Below are 24,696 nucleotides of genomic sequence, written 5' to 3' on the forward strand. Positions count from 1 at the left end.
GAGGGGTTCCCTTCAACTTATCACATCTAGAAATGCCACAGACAGAAATGCTTCCAGGCTATTTGCTAAGAAAACTAGCATAAGCTGCTTATCAGAAAATATTACATTTTCCCTGAAAGGTGAACTGTTTTGTCAGTTGCTTGGGCTGTGTGAAATTTCTTTTTTTGTCATGATAGGTCACTGCGCAGAAGCTAACAGTACACTGCCATCTCCCTGGTGGATGCCAGGGCCCTGGGCAAAATCCTGAAAAGCCAGCCTTTGCTTTTAGGACAAGGATGCGATCGCTGGATTCTGAGCCCTCTATAAATGTAAGGGGTATTAGTGTTGTCATAACTGTGCAATTTTTAAAGACATATTCATCAATTCATATATCCCATGGAAAGCTTGGTGTTCTCCAGTGTCTTCTGCTGGTAGAATAATTGGGTAGAAAACATTCCATTCTCTTTTTGGAACACCCAACTTAACATTCAAGATCCAAAATTTCAGTCCCCAGAGGAGCACCAGAAGCCAAAACCTTGAGTTTCAGGTCCTGTTCTGTCATGTATTTGTGGCATTAGGCAGGTCATTTCAGATCTCCCTGAAACTCAGTCTCCACACCTATAAACTGTCAATAAAAGTATTGTTTATCTCTTGTGGTCATTATGAGATTCAGGGAAAGGCACTGGAGTAAAAATTCGTGTTCTCTGCAAAGGCCAAGACAAATGTAAGGCATGTAAATTACTTTCGTTATAATCACACACGTTATCAAGTTCCACACAATCACAGTGCGAGAAGCTAATCACCACCACTTACAGCTTTTGGTTTTATGCTCGGTGTCTTGGGCCCAGCCAATCAGTGCACCGTTTCTATGCTGGGTGGATAATGACATAGGATTGGATTCTGCCTGGTTTATGGTCTGAACTATACACATTTGCATTTTGACCAGAGACCTGCAAGAATTTACTGTGCTTCATGAAGTTTTACAATTGAGTCTATTAAGTATAATAATATTAATAACAACAATAATAATAATTGAACACTCAAAGAGATTAAATGGCCTGCTCTAGGACACAACAGCTAATAAATGATCAAGATTTAATTTACACCTAATTTCTGTCTGGGTCCAAAGAGCGTAAACCTTAGGCATGAAGCTTTATTACCTCTACCCCCTGAGAAATCTTCTGAGAAAGGCAACGACCAGAGGTCATGTAACATCTAGTTCTTTCCTTTAACTCTCAAGAGTAAACAGAAGTGGTTTACATGTGATTCCTGTTGATGTTAAGACAGCACCCAGTCTCCAGTTTGGAGTGGCAGTATGAAAAAAATAGAGGAATATTTTAGATCACAGTTACCTTCCTTTTCCTTTCACTTGAAGACTCAAATTCTGTTTTTGTTCTCTTTCTCTCTCCTCTCTCTGTCCCTTCCTCACTCCCTCTTTCCCTCCTCTACTTCCTATTTCTCTCTCCCCTTCTCGCACTCACTCTCCCCACCCCATCTCTACTTCTTTTTATCTCTCCCTCCTCCCCCACTCCCATCTTCTTCCCATCACTCTCTCCCTTCCTCTCTCCCTGTCTCTAGGAGAACGATTAACCCAGGAATAAAAACAGAGGACTTTAGGCATCAGATTATATTTGAATACCAGCTCTTCCACCTCCCAGGGGTGAGCCTGGGTGTTGACTTAACTATCTCAGTGTCCTCATCTCTGCAGTAAACCTCCCTCCTTCTCATATAAAGCTGTGCTGTGGACCATGGAAAAGAGCATAAACAAGGTGCCTAGAAGGATGCCTGGCATTTAGGAATGGAAATTCCTCCTCTAATCCAGGTATAATATCTGGACAACAGTGCTAAAGTAGCAACTCAAATCACTCAGATTCCGTCATCTTCTAAATATAACAGTAGTTGTCAAACTGATGTATTTTCACTGGAGTGAATGAATGCTTTGACTTCACACTGTGGGAGGAGTATTTTTCTGTATTACATGGTATTTGGCTACCAGCATGGATGTACCTTGCATGGCCTCTGTAGTCCTTTTCCACAGTTGGCAATTGGCCAGGCACAAGGCCTCTCACGGGCACCCAACAATCAAAATACTCCGGCTTTGCTCCTTTTCCATCTCTCCATTTTCCTAATCATTCCAACACCTTCTTTGCAGCCAGCCAGCATACGGAATTCCTGGGCAGCAGAGTCCAGGATGGTGCTGGGAGCAGATTTGGTTTGCTTTATTTGCAATAACTGGTTTCAGGTATTCTCAGATTCTAACCTCATGTACTTTACTGAACATGTTACAAATATCCTCTATCATCAGCCTCAGTGTCCAGTCTTAGGGAAGAATTAAAACCAACGTGCTGAAAAGCACTGCTATTTGAAGCCAAAAATAGCACCTATGCTTCTAGTAAGGTACAGGAAACAGCCCCAGAGGCCCCCATCGTCCCTCCCCATGGACATTCTCTGAATTCTTTCCAACTGTTATTTCCTTTTCCTAAATGTAGGGAATATTTCCTGACTATGCAGAATCCCAAGCCACGTGCCTGCAAAACACACCTGTGATTCAGAGGTACCCCTGTTCTGATAATGATTGCCCCAAAAACCATTTTGACTGTATGGGAAAGCAAAGTGAAGGAAGAACTTGCTAGGGCCAATTTTCTTTTCTTTATTCTATTTTATTTTATTTTTGGCAAAATGGTAGATGAGTCACTTGACCCACTGTGAAGAAGCAAGGTAAAGAGACAATTGTTTCTCTGACAATTGCCCGTGGCTCAAGTAATCACAAGGCCAACATACAATCCTCTGAGCTGTACTGCTTTTGGTGTGCTCTGAATAAACAAACGTAATCTAAAACACTTAGAGCTTGCATATTCCAAAATTGTCTGCCTCTTGGATTTGCCATTATTCTTATTATTCTGAAGTGTACACATATTTCTGTTTCAAACAATGATAATGATACACATTTTTGAATTGAAGGAAGCCTCCATAACCTGCTGTTTCTTTTTGTGGTGCATTCGTCTGTAAATATACTTTAAAAACTGTAAAATGCTATACAAATATGAGCTATTTACTGCATATGGTATGCATATTTTTATTTTTACCCATAACCACAATAATAACAATGAAAGGATTCTTGACTTGCTTGCATGCTGGCCATTGCAATACTATTTCTCCAAACTCACGCCTCAGCAAGGTTCATTGCTTCCTTGTGAATTTGCAGACTAGACCCGGTGAACCCTTTCCAATCTGACAGACGTCACAACCCATTCACCCAAGTTGCCACATGTGGCTCCAAGCTAAGAGTATCAGCACACAATCATACATTTTTACAATGGGTCTATAAAACAACCATTATAATAAATGTCTGCTTAATTAATACATTAGGACATAAAGCAATTTATTATGCTCTTATTTGCTATCATTCTCCCCGCTCAAATTTAATAATGCAAAAAGGTTTCTCTGATGCCAACCCCTAGAAATAATAAAAATACATTCATCATGGATATTGAACGCAGACACGCCTGGCAGTACCGCTGGCAGAGAGGAGGCAGTCAAATGTGGATAGAGAAACCAGGGGATGTTTTGCACAAGCTTGGCTAGCACCGGGTCCCTACAGCAGAGGAAGGATCCCAGTACAATGCTTGGCATGGCAGCAACGAAGGTGCCCAGAATAACTATTATTACAATATGCAACAAAAGGGGGAGGGAGGAAGGGAGTTGGGGTGAAAAGCTTTCAAGTCAGTTAAATGCATGAGGGCTATGGAGGCTCAAATTGAAATTATCTCACTCTGTGCTGATAAATAAAGTAGCTCTGGTACCTAAATCATGACACTAACTATACGTTTCGATTTTTTTAAGTAGTGATTAGGTGGATACTCTGGGGAACCTACCAGCCTTCGCAGAGATAACAGACTCAACTTAATATCAACTTAAAAAGAGACTTGAATTCTAACCAATCTCATGTAATGAATTGAAATTCTATAGCTTTCAGAGGGGGGGAAAGATAAAAAAGCGACACGGCTCCATTCTCTAACTTGCTGTCAGGAAATATAATTTGTGCTCTCGGTGATTCACCTAGCTCATATGCAGCATGCAAATTTATTTCCCTAATAATCAGACCTGGAGATTGCCCAAGAGGATTAATAGCATCATTCCTTATGACCGCCAGGATATTATGCACCTCTGACATGGAAAAATTGTGTTAGTTCTACAGAGAAAACGCAAGGATATTTGTCCTGCTAGACAATATAATAGGCTGGTGCATCATCAGATTACAATGTCATTTCAAAAACCTTGAATACAAATAATGTACAGTGGGGGAAATGTTGGAACAACCTCCCTTAATTCAGTAGCCTTGAATTCACATGTATTTTTTTGTGTGTGTGTGTGAAGTGTATGCACAGTTTTTTTTTTTTTTTATTAAAGCTTCCCAACATTGCATGCAAAAAGGCAAGGATGTTATATATTCCATGAGATTGTGTCATTGTTTCTTGGAAAATGGATGAAAAAGACATGAGAAAAGGGCTCTTTCCATGGTTTTGATTTATTTTTATCTTGCCAGTACACAGCTGACGGTAATGTTCAGAAACAGAACTTTCGTGGGTATACACTGATTGTCTGGGTTTTATATGTGAGGTGTGTTTGTTGGTTTGTACACAAATATAGGCATCTAAGAATTTAGCCTCCACTTATGTCTTTATTCAAACATGGAGTCATTCTTACCTTCAATTGCTCAGTATTCGATACTCAAGGTAAAACAATGTTTCACAACCGTTGTTTGGGACTATATTTTATTTTATTTCTTTATCTTTTACAATGAATCGGTCAGAAATGTTCCAGAACAATAATGTCTCCAGCTGTACTTTAGACCAAAGAAGCTGCCTTGAGACAAGACCAAATTTCATTATTATGCGCATGGGAGCAATAAGATTAGCTCCTACTGCTGCCCCTAAGGTGGAGCAGCAGGAAGAACCAATGAGATGATGCTAATGTGCATGTTAATAGTATTCTGCTAGAAGAAGTTGGGATAATTAAACATGTACCGTCTCTTTAAGACAGAGCTGCACACATTTTCTTCGGATGGGTGTTTACAAGAATTCCAATTTCAGGTCATAGCCATTTCTGAGATTGCTTAAGAAAGAGATGGGAATAACTTATCTTATTCATGTATTCAAGGAACCTTATAAAATGTGCAAAACATAACAGTTTTAAGGGGCAAAACATGCATCTTATCTTGACAGAGCTGCTTTATTATGTGTACTGTTGTATACTGACCTAATATATGGAGCATTTTTAGCTAATATACCTTGCAGGAAACCAGCCTTTAATGTGATGGATTTTATGGTATCTCATTAGGGTGTGTTTATATAACCTGATACTAAACACGTTTTCAGATTCATGTTCCTTATTAAAATTGTGAGCCACATTGATTTTTAGTTGGAACAGCAACAGAGTCATTTTTACTATTAAGAAGGGTAGCTCTGAAGTTATTCCCAGAGCACAACTATTCTCCATACAAACTTGGGGACTTCCCCCTTTATAACCTCAATTAGGGTCTTGATGGGACAGCCCACTATCCTCTGATTGTTTAGAAACCTCCATTAGGTTATTATCCATGATGCAGAATTTTTAATTTCATAAGAAGTTTTTTTTTTTTCTGAAAGGGGAAAATAATTCCCTTTTATTCTCCTGTTATTTTCCCATCAGCATTTTTGATTTTATGAATTAGCTCCAGTTGATATTGATAGATTGGCCCTAGAGAGATACATATCTTCACATCTGAGCTTCCAGAGTTCTCATCACTAACACTACTGGCCAAGGCAGTGTTTGTAAGGAAGTGGCAAATTCAAAAAAAGAAAGAAAAGAAAAAAAAAAAAAAAAACACTTAACATTGCAAGTTGTGTTAAACAAAATAATGACTTTCACATGGTGAAGTCTCCATTTTGTAAACCGATCCTGTGAGGTAACTCAGAAGTCAGCCGTAAATAGTGTCCCAGGGTATTTTCGATGGAGTCAGGGGAAATAATGACCTAGAGGTACTGTAAATAGTTTAAATTATTGGAAGGTCTTTCTAAGAAATGTAATGTGAGAGGGGAGAGAAATGTTTTTTCTCTATTGTGAAGTGAGTGCCCTTTGGAGGTGATCCAAATTCACAATGCAAATATTTAGAGAAAAGAACTATCTTTTGAGAAAAGCAAATACTGTACTTTTCCTACTTGTTACAGCAAAGCTAGTTAACACAATTCAACGAAGGAGGAAAGAGAGGATATGCAGACAGAAGCATGAATATGTTTATTTCAGTTCTGCATTTTAAACTGAAGTCGCAAGCCTTTAATAGGGAGAGGGAAAAACAGATTTTCAACAGCAATATAGAGAAAACCAATAGCATGAGCACCGTTACTCATGGTATTTCATTTTAACCACATTTGTAATTTTAACTATAATCCTGAAGTTGTAGTTCACAAGCCTCAAGTAATCACTATATTTGGCCTAAGAAATTTTAAGTCTGAACTTGCTCTCAGAAAAGAAGACAGTTTCCCTTTATTTTGCCTCTGGCATGCTATTCATTATTAAACATTAAAGTTGTGTCAATTACTTTCATATTTGATTATTACCCCAGTTATACTACCAGCTAATCAAGTCTTCTTTAGAAACGTGCCTGGCAGTGACTATGAATTGATCTACAGAATAGAATTATTTGTGCTTTTAGTTTCCTAGTTAACCGTAGCGGTTGGTTAAGTATTTTCATTCACTCCACCACCCCACTACTCATCACCATCATTCCGAAATAATATAACAGGATAACATACTCATTTATTTTAATCAATGTGAGGTTGAACTTTCAAAGTTACTCTTTGCATAAATATAAGAGACAGGTTCATGTTCTTGTTTCAAATGGGGATGAACCAAGCTATCCTGAGAACAACTCTGTTGTTAGTATTAACAGCTTCACAGTTATTCGGCTTGAGGTGTAATTATTTTACCATTATTACATGCAAGGCTTTTAACAAAGCAGTCGTTCCCTCCATTTAAGCGGAGGGTTTTATAATTTATTACATCTCTTTGGTCATCAACACACTATACAAACAGTTGGCCACCAGTGACCAATTACATTAAGGTTAAGCAACATAACTTTAAATTAGAAATAAGCTAATGTATCTTCATCAAGGGCCTGCTGTGTTTTCACTGCTGTTTATGAGATGATACTAAATGTGGATATAGAGCACGCTCACTGGGACCAATTCCTTTCGGCCTGAAAATGGGAAAGTCTCGAGTGTACCCGGGTCCAAAGCTAATTAATGGGATAACATCTGCTTTAAGCATTCAGCTGGAGTAATTTCTATCAACTTCCCAGCAAAGGTGCACGAGAAACTGTCAGAGAACTAAGTATCTATCATGAGCCATATTAATCTGTGACAGGACTGCAAAAGGCACATTTCAGTCTGGGTTTTCTGTTTCTTTGGGGTGTTGCTATTACCAACATGAGTTTCCTCCCATTCTTCCTTTTCTTCAGTGCAGGAATAGTTGTGGGGGTACATGAGGAAATAACCTATTACACACACATAGGCCAGTGAACTGTTCGTGTTTTCAAAAATTCAATGTGGAAGAGATAAAAGACAGGAATAAAACAGCCCTTGTCTTTCTGAAACAATCAGTTTTAGCCACAAAGACATTTATGTTTTATCGTATTACTTAAAAACGCAGCAGGGTTTGCTAAAGAGAAATACCAGTACTGTAAAACAAGCTTCAGAAGGGATAAGCCCACTTATTTCGTGTTATTTCATGTTATCAGCTCTTGTACAACATGATTCCAGCTTTAGTAGTGACTAAATAAAGACACCTGTCCTATGTGGTCATTTGCATAAATCCAACCTGAATGGAGGAAAAAAGTAGTTCTCTGACAACTTAAAATAAGTGGTATGTGTGGAAATAGCAATAGTAATTCCTTTAGCAGAGATTCTCCGCCAATTCTCATTCTTTATTCATCTAGTCATTTTTGGTTTATCTATTTATTGATTTATTTTGCCGGGAAGCGAGAGAAAGAGTTAATTTTAATTAAGAGTTCAGGAGGACATATTTCTATGGGTATGTGTTTTGGAGTAAGCCCCTGAATTAGTATGCTTCCTGTATCGTCAAACCATCAGGCAAACAGCACCAAGCTTTATGATTCCAGTGATCAATAGAAAGAGAAAGAAAAAAATTACATTGTTTTTAGTGGTTGAGCTGAAATTTATGCTGAAGTCATCTTTTAATAATTATGAACCCAATAAATGGCATACATAAAATATGATCCTGAGGCAGAAATTACAATAATGACCATTCACCTTTATCTGAAAGCAGTTGTAGTCAAAAGCCAAATATCAGCTCACAATGAGTTTGAGAGTATATATGGTCTAAAATCCCACAGCCTCCTAAAAAGGATGTCACTCAGGGTTACTTATGAAAATAAAACCAAGAGGAGAGTCAGGGTATTTTTAAACAATCTCAACACTGACACTATAGAGGGGGGAAAAAGTCAGTATTTTCTTTAGATACTCAATAATCCTATGAAATTTTTAATATTGCTAAATTGAATTTGTGGCTGTCCCCAAGATTATGCAGTAATCTTGTAGCCAACTAATAAGTTGTGTTGGTTAATTGCCAAGCTATTTTGCATACAGTTAAGTTGTGCATATAAACATATGCATGATGAAACATGTAGTATTTTATAACCCAGAGCAACTAACATGCTCATACCTAATGCATGCACACACACTGTAACCCAGGACAAATTGCTCATGTTAGTCACTACCACAGGCTGGCAGGCCAGAAAATACATTTGGTGCCTAATATGCATAAGCACAGAAATATGGTCAGCCTCATTACTGCAATAAAGCTATGATTTGCCAGCAGGATCAGGAGAAACACACTCGAAGCAGTCTGTCCCTTCCACCGGCTCCTGTGCCATAAAGCAATAAGGTTGTAACAAGGGTGAATCCTCAATTCAGTTGGGCTACCTTGTCTGGGTTATTTGAACCCTTATTTGCCTTAAGGGGCCCATTTGCTTGTCCTAATGTGTACACAGCGATAATGTAGCCATTTACGCAATAAGGAAAGTCTGCAAAACAGTAGTCTGCTCTGCAATAACGTGGAGTAGCAAGAGTGTGGAGAACTGGCAACTATTGGTCCGATTGCATAATGCTGTAGAGGCATCTGCAAATCAGAAAGGTGGCGTTTTAATGTGTACTGAGTGAGTAGAGTAACGGACAAGAAAAAAGCCAAAGAGATTTCTTTTTAATTGCTTTGATAAAATTAGATGGTTGATGGAAAAAAGTGCCTTGAGTCCTCTGCTTGAAGTTTCTATATTGCATAAAAGACTTCTGAAAAATTATGAAATTTACATTCAGTAGAGGCGGGTTAAGATGGAAGTTTCCTAGTTAGAGGGAAAGCACTCAGGGGTCATTTCCCCTGGGAGGGGACACTGAACATTCACACAAAGAAAGTCTGAGTGAAAAGATGAAGGTAGTGTGGCCCCGAAACGAGCCACGGTGCCCCCAAAGTCCTAAAGCATCTTGGAGCTCTGTGCTTGTTACCACAGTCATCCCATGGGCTTGTGCAGGGCCTTATTTGACATAAGAGAGCTAGAAAACTGAAAACCAAGTTTGAGGTGCACTGGCAGAAACTTTGAAGATCATATGGGACATATTTTACACCTATTCCTTTTCTTTCTTTTTCTTTTTTTCTTGTGCCAACTTTTAATGAAAGCTAGTTTTGTAATTTTACATACTCATGTAAATGGGCAGGAAAGCTGGTGGTGGAGAATAAGGAAGAAAATAACCCAATTAAATATCTTTTAAGCACATGCCTTTCCCAAGGTTTGGAAGACCCTCTACTCACCAACTAGAAAAAATAATCCAGAAACTCGCACATTCTAGTTCCAGCACTATTTATCATACTTTTCTATAATAAATATCCAGAATGCCAAAAAGGCATTGTTGCTCTAGCCAATCCCAATACACCGCTTCTTCAAGCACTGTGTTGAGAAAGATTCTGAGGTCACATACAGTCTTAACATGCAGGAAAAGAGGAAAATGGCAGCATGTCTTCCAGTTCTCTCACTCACAGGTAGCAATTTCTGAGCTCCAGTTGTCACTGCCAGCATTCCTGCCCTCTGTCATCTGAGATGCCCTTCTGCACGCCTCATTTCTCAAGATGCATCTCTACAGAACTCTTTCAGACCTTCTTCATCTTCACATGCTAAGACCTTTTGGTTAGGATAAAGAATCATTGTATATCATATATGTTATATATTATGCAGATTTTATACATATTATTAACTATGAATAAATTTTCAGTCATACACCTTCACATGGAAAATATGATATGTAAAAATAATTTTATATTTATGTTGATTCTCCATGGGAAATGGGCATGCCATGGTGCGAGTAAAATAGAGATACCTGTAGCTAATGAGGAGCACATCCAGGTTGGCCTAACGGAAGAATGGAGAAGACAGCTCCCTGGGTAGTGTGGTTTGCAGGGCTTCTGAATATTTGCATCCTGCTACCGTTAATTCCCATTGGCCTTCCATGGTGTCTCAGGTGCCAGCAGAATTGCTATTATGGGTTGACAGATCATCTTCAGGATGCCTCAAATTGAAAGCAAACAAGCTACTAGGCAGGGGTCACATACTAAATCAATAACCTTATTCTCTATTTCGAATCAGCTAATAACCTCCAAAGAGAGGGTAGAAATCTAAGGGAGGTGCAGGATTTTTAAAAAAATATTATTTTAAAGAGTTGTGATGTAGATTGAGTAGGAGCATTAGCAGCAAATAACTATGCTGGGAAAGACCCCTCCAGACACAACTGGCTGTCAGGGCTCTAGATTCCTGAGAATAAGGGATGTCAAATCAAATCAGCAAACATTTTTTACATGCTTCCTAGATGCTCTGGGATCTATTGCATAACACATAGACACAGCATGAGCAGATGTTTGAGCGTCACAGATAAAATGGCTTAATACGGGAGATCTCACTCTAAGAGACCACTTATATTTGTTATTATTTATTACCATGATTAAAAAAAAACTGTGATGTTTACTATGTATCAGAAGAAATAGTACTACACTAGCATTTTTCCATTTATATAGCTTTGAGAGCTTCATCCCATTTTTGAGAATTCAACATTTTTCCTCATGTGGGCACTTTCGATACCATATTTTAACACTGTGAAACCTGCCCACACCCTCCCACCTCCACCACCAATGCTCTGCCAGTCAGCATAGTCTCTGCCCTGGAAGTGCTTCCTCTTTCATGGAAGAAGAAAGATGAGACAAAACGAGGAGAACACCTGCCAATATTCAACATCATAAACATCTCAGCAGAGCAGCAAGACAAACACCACACACCATCATCATGTGCCTGAACTCCAAAGGGGAGTGCTGAAGCCCATCCCTGCTACGGGCAGATAGGAACAGGTCTAAGACACGTTTCATGAAGTTACTTAGAGCTGGTCCTGAGTTTATCTTCCGAATGGAGACTGCACCTCATCCTGGGAAGAAAGTCTCCTTCAGTGAAACACAAACAGCAGTTTGGGGCCGTCACTTGTGGCCATTTTGATCATTGGTGTACGCTTTTCCAGATCAGCCCCTTTAAACTTGAGGTTCCCAGGGGAAACCCTGGTGCAGGGAAACAAAAACAGCTATTGATGTTTAGTTTAAAAGCATTTCTGTACTTTGGCTTCTCTTGTCTTCTTTTCCCCTTGTACCCCTTTCCTCCCACCCCAACGACAGCCTCCCTTAGGTCTCCCTGGATTTGATCTATTGACCTGGATGCTGAGGATGGATCTGAAATCTTCTGAAGGGTCGCTGATATGCCAGAGTTAACAGGCCTGCCTGGGCCAGCTGCTGTCTTGGAGCTGCACAAACTCCATGGATTGTTTGGCTATAAAAATCAGCTATAAAAGTGTGAAAAATACCAGAGACCCAAATGGAAGAGGGAGGAGAGGGGGGAATGGTTCTTACACCCTTTTAGTGGACATCTGATTTATTTTTTAAATGGAAAAGCCACTTTTATAGCTACTGTAGTTCAATTATCTCTAATTTTACACATTTTATGCAAATTATCAGCATCTTAATTGCAAATGAGAAGGAAACTTATTTTTTAAAGCAGAACAACAAGGTATCGTTTCGTATTTTCTTTTCAATTTTTAATTCCTACGATTGGTTCAGCACCATTAAACTTTTAAAACTCTTTTTACACAGTTGTTTAAAATTATGTGTAATTTAAAGCACACTCACATGTTCGCAAACACCCATAGCCTTAAACAAGTAGCTAATTTTATTCCCAGATTTCACTCTACCTTTTGGAGAAGATACTTTGATGTTCTTCTACATACAATTTCAAAAGACCACAAGGGGATATACTCCAAAGGATTTCACAGAAAAACTTGGTGTCATGTCTTACAAATCAAGAACGTTGGAACAGATTCTAAGAATCAAAGAACCTAGTTGCAGGGTTTTTATGTATTTATTTATTTATTTGTTTATTTTTGCCTGGTGCCCAGATTTCTAACCAGCAGTATGCTGGTAGATATTTGGCAACCAACCTTTTTGGTGCAGCAGAAGGGAAAATGTTTCTAATTTGCATATGTTGTTTGCCAATTTCTATTGTGTAAACGCCTCTGCCATGGCTAATTTCAGGCTACCAATGTCATATCATTCGGCATGAAGGTAGTCATTGGCTTTTGTGGAGTCACATCTAGCACACTCCTACTCCAGAAATCCAGATATGCTTGGAGGCTTTACTCCAATTTTGGGTCACTCGAGGCAAAAAGCCACTAGAAAACAAGTCTGCCATGTTGGAAAAAGGTTTTGAAGATTTTGTAGACTGACAGGGAAAGCTTAGAGTAATGCTTAGAGATCTTAAAGTAATGAGTTCTACTAAAGAATCTGGCAATTACCAGTCACATAACCTGTGCCAACTCTTCACGATGGAGTCTGTTTCCTTATGTCTAAAACGAAGGTAGTAAAGTTTGCTCTGCTGTGGGCTTATCTTCCAACAGCAAAAGAGCTTGTAGTTGTGCACTCGATAAATTGTAAAGGATATGAAAATGAAAGGCAAAAAATCTTCATGGTTTCTTTAACAATAATTGGTTTAGTCAACAAAATATTTCTTCATATTACCATAGGAGACACAAAGATGTGTATAACAGGATAGAGTTACTCTTCAGTAGATTGTGATTAGTGCTTTCAGGAGGAAATCCCATTCAGCCATTTGTGGGAAACAAATATTTTTCTGAGTCCTGAATCTTGAGAAAAATCAGAAATCAGGAAAAAAGGGAAAGGGTTATCACTCTGGTATGGACTAAAGCTTAATTTTGATATGTGCTAGATTTTTCCAATGAAAAGGGCAAAGGGAACACAGAGAATGTATGATGAACACTCTCTCCGAGGGATGAGTAGTGCCCACCAAGGGCCTCAAAGATAGTAATGTCATTGAGCCAGCTCCAAGCACTCATCCCCTCCTCCCCACCCTACAAAGATCATTTTATTCAAATCTTCCTCAATGGCCCACAAAGCAGCTCACAGTCCCAATACTTTCCAGTCCAGACTCTCCTTCTCCTTCCCAACCATATTTCATTCTAGCACATTGAGCAAAGGGAACAAAATTGTTTGCCTCCCACATACATCTAGACTCCTCTGAAAAGAGAAGCATATGAGAACAGAGAGGAAGGCCCTCATGAGTAGCACTTCTCCTTGGGCCCTCTGGCAAACGACAATTGAGCATGGAGTCCGGGTAGCTGGCCCAATACTTATTTGTGTAAAGGAAAATGAATAGTACATGTGAGTCCCAACTTTTACATCTTCTCTTCTCTCCTTTCCCTTTGTGACTTCATGCTGGTTTGCAATTTGTGTTTTCACCGCTGCAGTTAATTCTAAGACACAGTTGATCAATTCATAGCCTCCTTAGTAATGGTAGTGCCTCTAAATAAAATTGCGTAAAGCTCAACACTTCCATGGAGAGAATTCCTATCAGTCCTCTCATCCTGTATTTAGCTGGCTACCCTTCACTGAAGTTACATTTGTAGCATAATTAATGAAATAAGCTTGCTTCTGACTTGCCTAAATAGCTATGCCAGGTGGCTTGGAAACTATGAGGAAGCACTGCTACTTAAAAGGTCTGGGACCTTTCTACATAACCCCTGGCAGCCAAAATACTATACCTTGAGTATGTGACTAAGAACCGACAGGCTGAACAATACACATGCCTCCTAATGCATGTCAACAATTTTACTATCTGGTACAAATGGAAACTTGCTGAATTTATTCCCTAAAATGCTTTTTATGCTTTTCTTGGTTCTGGCTTAGTGGTAATGTATTTAAATGTCTGGAAGAAATATTCAAAAAAATGAAACACATAACTTTAGTTGAGATGCCTACATTTCAAACCAAATACTGGCAGATCAGTGAGTATTTGGGTTAATACTATCCTTATTTGATTAGGATAATCCAGGGAGACACTGACTCATGCCTTTAGATCCTGCCTTTTAACCAATCAATATTTTTAGGGTTATGGTTTTCAGAAGGCAGGTGATAATTTTGGAGATAACATCTCAAGGTGCTGCTGACATTGAGATGCATATTTAATATGTTCGTGGAATGACAGAACACAGCAATGTTGGAATCTCCCCCTGGAAATACACACACACACACATACACACTGACACACAATGCTACTAACCTTTAAATTCTCGAAGCCCCAATATAGATTTAGCAAACTGGCTCTTATTAATGTCAATGAATATTTGAAAATTTAAGGGGTGGGGAGAGAATACCTTTCCCTCAGATGGTCTTATGTTTTCAGTGTAAAGAAACCCTTTAGAAGGAAAAGGAAGAAGTGGCTCTCCACCCAAAAATCAATAGTGGGGACAGAAGGAAGGAGCAGCAAGAATGGCTACAGAAGTGAGCTGGTAGTTCTCCTAAATCCGCACACGTCACTACCTCCACAGACTAGCAGTTCACAGGAGAACAGGGGAAGGTGGGGAAAACAAAGGGGAAAAAAATGAGACTTGGATTTTTTAGAATGCCATTAAAATATATCTATTTTAATTTCACTTGGCTAAAATTATCTGCTGGCTTTGTATTAATTTTGCCTTGACTGAAATTAGTTGTCAGACCTCTGTTTATAGCCTAATTACCTTTTTCCTGAATAAAAAAGGAGGTAAAAGAAATAACAATAAATTTGTAATGCAAAAGCTACAAGTTTGTGTATTAGTACAGATTAGGGATGGTTCTAGGAACAGGAGGATTTGAAAATAATTTAAACAAATCTGGAAGAGCTTTCTCTTTCCCAAAAGAATATGGTTTTGCTAGTTCTCTCTCCCTTGTTTAGTGCCATGATTATTTCCTGTGGCCACAGGCACTTGAGTGTGAATGGTGAACAGGTAGCTCAAGTTTGGTGTCATCTATTTTATTTAGCTCTCTCATGAAGCCAGTTGGATAATTAAGTGTTCACGTTCAGGCCCACAAGTTGGCAAAATTTTCTGTTATAGGCCAGAGAGCAAATACTTTTGTCTTTGTAGGACCATATAGTCTCCATCACAACTACTGAACTCTGCTATTGTAGTGCAAAAACAGCCATAGACAAAATACAAACAACTGAGTGTGACTGTGTTCTGATAAAGCTTTATTTCCAAAAACAGGCAGTGGGCTAGAGCTGGCTCACGGGCCTTAGTTCACCAACTCATGCTCAGGACAATTCAACCAATGGAATGTGAGAAGAAATTAATGTATGCACAGCACAGCAGAGAGTAAGTCTTCAACAAATATATTTTGAATACAAATTAGTATTGATTACATTAAAACACGCACGTACACACGCACCTACTTTACTCAATAGCAGAAATATGGAGCTATCTCCAAGTCAGAATCTATGGATTTAAGAAAAAATCATTTTAGTGACTTCTTGGAATCAACAGAAGTAAGTAGCAAATGAACATGAACAGATTTAGCAAACTGGCTCTTATTAATGTCAATGAACATTTGAAGCTAATGTTCATCGAAGCTAAGTGAAAGGCAAACTCCTCTGCAAAATCAACTGGCCACAGAGAATGCCACTATATTATATAATACCACGTAGGAATTGAGGTTTACAATTATGCTCTTCTGCCATCAAAATAAGGGAATGTTCCAGAAAGTGTTGGCTAAATCAGGGTGATGTCGAATGCATTTTTTTAAAAGATATGCATTGAAATGAGTTTTTAAGTAATTATCTCACTTGAAAGGATGAGCTTTAATTATCTCGTAAATAAGCACCAGATTTGAGAAGCAAAGTTCCAGGTCTCAGTCTTAGCACTGTGTCTTGCCCTGTAGCAGAGTTTTCTTATCCGTATTACAAGGGTTGGACGAGATGATTCATGGTACTCAAACCCTGACTCTAAAATTCAGTGATTCCAATGCTAGCATCAACTATTTGTTTTTTAGTTAGAGGATCCCTGACTTTTTCTATTATGCTTTTTACCTAAGGATGAAATGTTGAACTGCCTTTGTTTTTTCTCCCCTATACTAAGCAAGTTTCCAATCCACACCCCCATCCCCACCCCAATTTCCTCATGGTCTCATCTCAAGTGTTAATGCAGCTTATCTCCTAAAAGGTAGCCAGGGACAGGGTGCACAGTCAAGGAAGCCCCCAAAAGGGCCCCTCTCCCGGCCACCCTTGCACAGTCATCCTGAGCATATTCCTCAGCTGGAGGGACTTTCCTTGCTCAGTGTCTGGACCATTGCCAAGAAGATCTGTCCAGCTGTAAGCCTGATTTTATATAGTTATTTTCACTTATTTTTTATTTTGCAAAATGTAAACGAATCTGTTTAGCTAGGAAATCACGTCCCTTGAAAGTGATTATAACCTAATTTGACATGCAGTATTTGTACACTTATTCTAGTGTTATGATGCATTTACTGTGTTTACATAAATAGAGATTTCTGTATAATTACCACAAGATAATGTAAAGAGTATGAAATACCCCAAAATCTCATTTGGGTGATTTTTTTTTTTTTATTTGAAAGTAAAATTTCCTTTGGAAACAAAATGGGCCTGTGTCCAAAATATTCTATAAATTTCTTTGAAAGCCTCACCAAAACATCTACTTCCTTCATCTATTCTTGATTATAAATTGATAGAGTCAAAAAACATACTGTATACCTAATATGTGCCAGAGACCAGCAAAGATAATACAGATATGTGGCTTGCCTTCAAGGGTATTACATGTAAACAAGTCTAGAAGGATTTCATGGGGAAAAATAAGGCTCTACTTTGATGTTGTCTGCTTCTCTTTGATAATCACTATATCTTCTTCATGAAAAATACAGTGGAAGAGTATATAATAATGATTTGCACAGAATAAATACCAAGAAATGAGAGAGAAAAACTAGCATGGGTTCTGGAGGAAGGATTAAAAATATGTTAAAGTTTTCCTTTTTTTTATATCTTTTTGGCAAAGAAGAATTTCCCTCAAACTGGAATATTTTGCTAAAACTAAACAGGAAAAATCACATAAAGAACAATCCAATAATTCTATACTCATATACCAATTGAAGATATACTAGTATATATCAATATACAAGTACACCAATACACTGCATGTCTATCTTCTTGAAGTTAAATAAATGTTTCTCTCTGCATTTATCTTCTTCTATTAATTCAATTTTACACTATATGCTCAGCTCTGTCTTAGAATATTTGAGGGTTAATAAATTAGGTACACCACGCTGTGTGCACAGTGAAAGAGGGCTAGCAAAATGTCTACAGTGGCATCTGTTTTAGAAAGGTGACAGTATCACTGCATGTGTACCCTTCACAAACACCATTATCTCTTATCACGTTCACCAGGTGCTGGACACTTGGGTGGACCAGGGATGAGACAGTATCTTCATTTCTCCTACAAGAGTTATTCATCCATCACCATGTTCAAAATCTTCTCTCAAATCCTTGAGCTCTTCTCTTTATTCTGTTTTCTAAAAGACAAAAAACATTTAGACATTGTTACAAAGTAGTGTCCTCAGTAAAATAGAACTTATTTTTAGGATGAGTTTCATATAATTCCAACAGAGATTCAGGAATGGAATGGATTACAAAAATTGCTGTGGACTTCTTAAACCAAGTTACTGCTTTCAATCTAGTATCCATGACTATCATTTAATATGCAATATGTTTCAATAAAATCTAATTCAGTCAATACATCTATAAAATTGTATTCAAATCAGTGCACACTGACTAGAAGCACCTCCTACGTCCAATGCTTGATGAGCTCAGTTTCTTTACATCAAAAGAAGGAAAAAAAAGTACATATAATTTGCAACGAAGTCTTGTAGAACTAAAAAACATTGTTTATTCTAATAATTATGGTATTATACCATGATTTGGCCAACTGTTTATTACCAAACTATTTCTATAGTTGAATTGTTTTTAACCAGCAATTAGGGAATAAAACATAACACAACACCTTACAGGTAAGCTGATTAACCATATAGACCCTATTTTCCATTCAGATTCAAGTTCCATTTTGTTCTCCCATTATAGATGCAGTGTAGGGTCATTGTGGTGAGGAAGCATAATAATGTGCTTTGGATCCTAGTTCTTCTGCTTGGTCTCATGCTTCCTTGAGAAAGTTGCTCAACCTTGCTGGGCTTTAGTTTCACTTTCTGTGAAGTGGGAATAACAATTCCAATTTCTGTGAGGATTTAAATAAGTTAATCACAGAGGGCACTTAGAGCATTCCCTGGCACACGGTAGGGATACAGGAAATATTCTCTAGTTGCAATGGATGCACACTGGCCTTGGGTGGAATTTTTCACACTTACTGCTGTACGTTCCTCATTTATTTATTCAGCTTATTCCCTAAATTCTAAGCCCTTGTGAAACATTATCAATGCCAATGGGAGCCTGAATTAATGACAAATTATCCAATTAAGTGCATGTATTTTCCCCCTCCTCCCAGTACCCCTGCTACATATTTGTCTTCCATTAATGTGGCTAATTGTAAAGTGGCTGCATTTGTGACCACCTTGTTATTTGCCTATTTGATGTTGCTAATGGCAAACACTAGACATTAAGAATGATACCACCAACAGTATATGAGACTGCCTGATTTAAAAAAAAAAAAAATGTTTCTTTTCATTGTTCACTTCTCACCTTCAGCCAACTTTCCTTTCTGATTGACCCTACTTATCCAACCCAGCCTGCCAATGATGAGCTCACAAGAAGTACAAAATTTCCCAGTGTTCATCTTTCCTCCTCTTCCACCAGTCAGTCAGTGCTTATTAAGCTCCTAAGTTAAGCTTACTCATTTCTGACATGAATTCTTTCTTGTAGTAATCATCTTAGGAGAGGAAATGATTTTTTCTGCGGCATCTATAGCATTTTCACAGTGTCACATTCAAGCTGACTTGATACAGTCTCAAGGGGATGACAGGACATTTCTGAGGAGAGTTCTCAGAGGTGAGGGAGTTTGTTAGAGCGCCACATGCCCCAATTTTGAGGCGATTGCCCCAGTTTTCACATGCTGTCTCCCCTGCGTTCCTGAGAATGGATCTAATGTTCTCTTCCTCCAGGTCCCTGTTAATTGCCTGAACTGTGATAGTGCTGCTCAAAATGACAAGGGAATGGGGTAGAATTTGAGTCATCCAAATAACAAATATGTCGTATGAGGCTCACAATTCAATAATAGACATTCTATGAGGCCTGCCCAAGGGTTGTCATGTTTTCAGCAGAATATTTGTTGGTTACTTAACATACTCTATTATCTTCATGTAAGGACTTTACATCAGGAAGCTTTGCTTAATTTTATCTAGAAAAATTAAGATACCTAGAAAATAAGATACCTGGAAAATGGAATCCCTCTTTGGTTTGGTATGAGGAGGGAAAGGCATTCTCCTGGATCAGTGCTCCTTCTGCTCTAGAAGAAAATGCTCTAGCATAAATATGCGTGTTTGGTCTGCTTATTAAAGTATCCATAGAGTCATTTAAAGCACATACTCTTCAGAGTTTTCAATAGACCAACATGTGAAATAGCTTTTTTGTTTTTGTTTTTGTTTTTGTTTTAATATTCTCTGATCCCTTCAAATGCAACATTTTGGGATGGAGAGACCCAAATAAAAGAAGCATCTTGCTTAGAGTTATACTGGCTTCTAAATAAGCTTAGGACAGTCTATTCAAAACAGGATTAAGATTTCTCTGTTTCACGTTCTGCAAACACCTTCTTGCTTCTGCTGTGGCATATTTGAAGGAAAAATAAATGTTAGATGTGAAATTTATAAAAAATGACACAGAAAAAAAGCAATCCTTTTAATACATAATATATTATTATAAGAGAAACAAAGTGATTGAGTAATGTCACTCTAATGACTTTTCTCCGACAGCTAGAACACCTGCTCCAGCATTGTTTTTGTTAAGGTTTGTTTTCATTCAGGTTTGTTTTCTTTGTCAGCAGGAATATGTATTGTAAGAACAATCTACATGAAGTCACTTACCAAGGTGCCCCTCTGTTAAGGTGTCAAACTGCCCCAAATTGGAAGATCCAATAAGGTTCCGAATGCTACATCTGGGTGTTGGAGTGAGCACATATTGTGAGACCTGCTAGATGCGAGAGTTCACTCTGTCTCGGAGAAATCTCCACCGAGAGGCCCCAGGGGCCATTTTACAGATCCCTTTCAAAATTTCACAGTGTAAACAACCTGGCCTGGAATGAATCAACATGTGTGAAGGACTGTTAGGCAGCTTCTCTCTCAACCATCGTTACAAAGATAAAGGTTCCAGCCATTCCTACAGCTCTGAATTGTCATTTGACCTATGCCAAATGTCATCACTTTCTGGATCCCCACCTATTTCTACAACATGGGAACAAATCCGCCTTCTTTATCACAGGGATCAAATATGGGCAAGAGGTATAAGCACAGTTGAAAATTTATAAATGCATGTTGATTAACATGAAAAGCAATTTTTGGTATTATTTGGCAAAAACAATCATTAGTTATAAGTATGTAAGAACAGGCTTACAAATTGTAAATACATTTCTTATAACAGATTCTTGACTTATTTACTATTTTCTAATCAAAAATAGACTTGACTTATTTACTATTTACTGACTATTTACTGACTTATTTACTAATCTTGACTTATTTACTATTTTATAATCAAACATACATAGTCATCATGATGCCACACATCCTCAAAGCACTGACATTTGCTATTCTAGAAAAGGGCACTTCACGTAGTTATCTATCCTAATACCTAAACTTCTGTTTCTGAATGAGATTCAATAGGGTTTCTAGAGTAGGGGTAAAAATAATACCCATTTCTACTTTTCTGTGTCGTCAAAGATCAGATATAGCAATGGTTGTACATACTTCTTAAGGGAATAGGCTTTGAATTTGGGTCAATGGGAGTCAGTTTTAGGAAGTATCCAATAATATTCTTGAATCTCAATTCCTTTACAAAAACCACTTAGCATGGCTTGGCAACTTGGCAAAAATTAGACACTGTCCTGAGCCACAAGTGTAGGTGTTGACACCTGTGGAACTGTATTAGAAGGGTCAATTTCCAGGCCTTCCTACCACCAGCACTGCCTTGGAATCACAAGACACTGAGTTCTTATACAGCCTTAGCTGTGACAGTATCTTCTGAAACTTCATTTCTGATATATCTTGAGAGGTAAGTCAAGTGTCCATTTGGAGGTACACTCCGAATTGTGTGTTTATTTTGTGTCTTGCAGTTTGAGTTAGGAAAAACCGTCAAAACAAACACAATGCCATTTACCAATGAGTTGGCTGGTCTGTGGATGCTTTGCCTAGCATGGAATGTCTATGCACCTTCACTCTCAGTCTGTGGAGCTGTACTGGAAGTGTTTGTGAACAGTAAATTACCATCTGATGTGTCACACCAGGATTCATCATCTTACACTTCGCTAGGTCATGCAGGGTATTGTTTATAATAAGCTACCAGTCTGTGTGGTTTAATTGGGTAACCTTTGTAAGGCACTTAGATGAGGCTCTCAAGGCTTACAAGATGAGACTTACTACTTAGATAGTAAGCTCTCAATAAAGTTAGACTCTAAGTCATGGAACCATATATCTTAGAGAGAAATGGCTTTAAAAGGTCATCACATCCAGCCTCCTGCCCCTGCATAGTAAGTGTCATATAGTGAATTATTGTCTCCAACTCTTCATTTACCCTCTATTATATATTTAAATGAATGTCATGGCCTCCTGGTACTCTGAGTGTGTTGCCCATTCATTGACATTGAGCTTGGCCATATGACTTTCTTTGATCAATGGGACATTACAGGACATGTTTGAGTGAAGAGCTTAAATATGCTTGTGCAATTAGACTTGCTATCTTGCACTTCTATCATTGCCATGAGAAGAGTGTTTTAAGATGGTCACTATCAACTTAGTCCCAGAATGAGTAGAGCTATCCCAGTCACTTCACAGCCTGAAGCAGAGTCATCCAAGCTGACCCATTAAACCACGGGTGAAAAATAACATTTGTTGTTATATGCTACTAAGTTTGAGAATGATGCATACACATCATTGCTGTGGCAATGACTGATTGATACTGTAAGTTTAAAGTATTATGTACCATGCATGTGTGAATCATCCAGAACCCTAGAGGGTAAATGTATTAGTTTGTTAGAGTTGCCATAACAAAGTACCACACAGTGTTTTAAACAATTAAATTTATTTTCTCACAATTCTGCAGGCTATAAGGGCAAGATCAAGTTGTTGGAAGTGCTGGTTTCTTCTGAGGGCCATGAAGTAAAGATCTCTTCCAGGCCTGCCTTGTAGATGGCCATAGTCTCTCTGTCTTCACATGGTCTTCTCTCCATGCACGTGTCTCTGCCCTAATCTCTTCTTTTTGGGACACAAATCATATTGGATTAGGGCCCACTCTAATGACCTCAGTTTCATTATCATATTAAAGACCCTAGCTCCAAATATAGTCATATTTTGAGGTACTGAGAGTTGGGACTTTGAAATATGAATTTTGGGGAGACAAAATTCCATTCATAACAGTTAAGAGATATACAAGTCATCCACTAGTACAGGAACAAAACCCCCTTTTCTATTTCCTTTAAATGCCAATCTTGAGTTAATGATTGTTGCACAGGCCCTAGGATTCACACTGTTCCACAAGTTAACATCTATTTGGTTTACCTACACAATGTCACATACCTGGAAACTTAGGTCTTAGCATGGAGGAGCATGTTTCAGTGTGCAGAGTCTGGACATATCACTCTCATGATGCCATTTACTTTTCAGGGACTATAGAGCTTTGCATTCTGACTATGAGGGATCATTCTGGACCTACCACTTTTTTTTTTTTTTTTTTTTTTTAGCAGTAAAACAGTAACAGACAGCTCCTGTCAGAACTTTACTCCTTCATCAATGATGGGGGCACCTTCGTGCTGAATAGGATAATAGTTTTCAATACTTTCTCAATTTTTTATGCTATTTCCAATGTAACAGCTACAGACCCAACACACCTTTAATCTGCATGATTATTTCTCCCTCACTTTCTTAAGTCTAGACTCTAGACAATCAACACAACAATTAACCAAGCCCTGATTTGTAGGATGTGCTGACTTTCAAAGTGTAAATACCCCACCATGGCTAAGTTCAAGCAACCGGCACGACACCACTGAACACAGAATAGGAAAGGGCTGTGTAGTATCACACTAGCCTGCAGTATTTCCACTACGGAAATACAATCCATCTAATCTTTGTTTGTAATATAATTTATTTGGTTATAAGTTTACCTTATTTATTTTTTTAATAGTAGCTCTACCTGTCAGCTCATAAACTTCCTGAGGATTTAACCATCGACTCTCACAATCTGGTGCAAGCTGGCCTCAGCAGACCACTGTTCATATGAAGCATACAGCAAGGGTCTGGGGAGAGCACTGAGCCAGTGACCCAGAGGTGAGGAGGCTCCACCACCGGGAAAAGGCTGCCTCCAAAGTCCCCACAGAACGTGAAAGGAGTGGTGGGGGTATAGTCAGGTGACTGGGATAGGAAGCAATGAAGTAAATGCATCATTTCTCCTGAAACTCTCATTTTCTAGGACTTGGTCACAAGATTGCAATTAACTACAGAATGCTGGGAAATGTTTTCTTGCTTGTGCTCAGGAATTGGAGACACTGAGTTAATCTACACCCTAGTCTGTGCCATGGCCACAAAACCACAAAATAGAAAAATCTTACAGGAAACCAGAAATCTTAATCTTCTACCCCAAATCTTCTTCTTTCCTAGTATTTCTCATCACAACTCCAATCCAGCAGTCACAAGACACTGCCAACTCTTCCTCCGCAGTACGACTTGATGCCTCCTTTCCTTTCCATGCCCACTGCCTGGCTCCTTCTCCAAATCCACACCACCTCTCCCCAGGATGTGCAGAGCCTTCGACTTTGACAGGTCTCTTCTTGTCCAACCGTCTTCCCTTGGATCTATTTTCACAGAGCAGCGAGAATAAACTTTGTAAAATGCTAATCAGATTATATCACTCCACTGCTTAAATTTTGCCCTGGTTTTCAATTAAGCTTGGAATAAAATCCAAATTCATTAACTTGGATGATAAAGCTCTATAGACTTTTTGGTCCTGTCTCATTCTTAACCCACATTTTGTTCTATTTTCTTCTTCAAATATTTCAGTCACACAAGTGTTTCTGAACTCCTTGAACATGTCAAGTCCTTGCATAA

This window comes from Eulemur rufifrons, chromosome 19 (assembly GCF_041146395.1).
Source record: "Eulemur rufifrons isolate Redbay chromosome 19, OSU_ERuf_1, whole genome shotgun sequence".
NCBI classification, from domain to species: domain Eukaryota; kingdom Metazoa; phylum Chordata; class Mammalia; order Primates; family Lemuridae; genus Eulemur; species Eulemur rufifrons.